Source organism: Lepus europaeus, chromosome 13, assembly GCF_033115175.1.
Source record: "Lepus europaeus isolate LE1 chromosome 13, mLepTim1.pri, whole genome shotgun sequence".
In the NCBI taxonomy this organism is placed as follows: Eukaryota; Metazoa; Chordata; class Mammalia; order Lagomorpha; family Leporidae; genus Lepus; species Lepus europaeus.
In genome coordinates, this window is record NC_084839.1 from 73700513 (window position 1) to 73702276 (window position 1764).

At 40.1% G+C, this 1764-nt stretch overlaps 1 non-coding gene across 1 annotated transcript; it reads right to left on the reverse strand.

Moving 5' to 3' along the window:
- Nucleotides 1-253: 253 nt before the first annotated feature.
- On the reverse strand, nt 254-358 carry LOC133773129 (U6 spliceosomal RNA). Its single transcript, XR_009867903.1, has one exon. It is a non-coding gene; the product is annotated as a U6 spliceosomal RNA (small nuclear RNA).
- Between the last annotated feature and the right edge of the window lie 1406 nt (nt 359-1764).

A 1764-nucleotide genomic window follows, 5' to 3' on the forward strand; every position in this document is an offset into this window, starting at 1 on the left:
TATATAGAGGAGCGCTGAGCCTGTGATAATTAAGTAAATTGAAAGTAAGTTATTGCAAAAATAAAAATAATGAAGCAATGGGAGGAAAGAAGCATCATTGCATTCTCAGAGCCATACCTATGATATACATTAAATATGAACTCTATGTATTAAGGAAATTTTTAAAAGATAGTGCTAATCTTTAATTTACCTTCTACTAGAAGACAAATGCAAAAGAGTAAATAAACAATGAACTTAGATATATTTGTTTAATTAAAATTAGACACCCTTCATGAATGTGCGTGTCATCCTTGCGCAGGGGCCATGCTAATCTTCTCTGTATCGTTCCAATTTTAGTATATGTGCTGCCGAAGAGAGGGAGGAGATGCACAATTTGGGACATGCTCAATCAGATTTGCCCCAAATGGTGGAGTTAGAAATGTGCCAGGGGATTCCAGTACAATCCCATCAAGATTGCATGTACCAATGCCATCTTACTAGTCCAAGTGATCAATTTCAATTCACAATTGATCACACTGATAGGTGTAAGAGTCAAAGGGATCACACAAACAAGACTAGTGTCTGTGAATACTAACTGATAGAATAAAAAAGGGAGAGAACGATCCAACATGGGAAGCGGGATAAACAGCAGACTCATAGAATATCAGATGTCCTAAATAGCACTCTGGCCTCAGAATCATCCCTTAAGGCACTCAGATATGGCTGAAGAGCCCATGAGAGCATTTTAGGCATGGAAAGCCAAGACAATCTGGCAAAAAAAAAAAAACAAAAAAACAAAAAAACAAAAAAAAGAGGACCTAAATGAAAGGTCTCTGCGAGTGAGATCCCAGTAGAAAGAAAGGGCCATCAAAGAAGGAGGTACCTTTCTCTGAAGGGAGGAGAGAACTTCCACTTTGACTATGACCTTGTCTAAATATGATCAAAGTCAATGAACTCAAGAGGCTTCCATAGCCTTGACAACTCATGACTAGAGCCTAGGGAGACTACTGACACCATAAACAAGAGTGTCAAATTGTTAAATCAACAACAGGAGTCACTGTGCACTTACTCCTCATGTAGGATCTCTGTCCTTAATGTGTTGTCCAATGTGAATTAATGCTATAACTAGTACTCAAACAGTATTCTACACTTTATGTTCTGTGTGAGTGCAAACTGATGAAATCTTTATTTAATATATACTAAATTGATCTTCTGTATATAAAGATAAATGAAAATGAATCTTTATATGTGAATGGAATGGGAGAGGGAGCAGGAGATGGGTGGGGTGTGGGTGGGAGGGAAGTTATGGGGGGGGAAGCCATTGTAATCCATAAACTGTACTTTGGAAAATTATGTTTATTAAATAAAAGTTTAAAAAAATTAGACATCCTAAATCACTTTTATTAAAGGACAGAAGATAGTTTCAAAACCAATATTAGGCTGAGGATTTCAGGTCCAGAGACATAAATTTTAAATATAGATAGAAAAATATATCCTTGTTGGGGCCAGCACTCTGGCTCACTTGGTTGATCCTCCGCCTGCAGCGTCAGCATCCCATATGGGCACCGGGTTCTAGACCCAGTTGCTCCTTTTCCAGTCCAGCTCCCTGCTGTGGCCCAGGAATGCAGTGGAGGATGGCCCAAGTGCTTGGGCCTCTGCACCTGCATGGGAGACCAGGAAGAAGCACCTGGCTCCTGGCTTTGGATCAGTGCAGCGCAGGCCATGGCAGCCATTTGGGGAGTGAACCAATGGAAGGAAGACCTTTCTCTCTCTCTCTCTCACTGT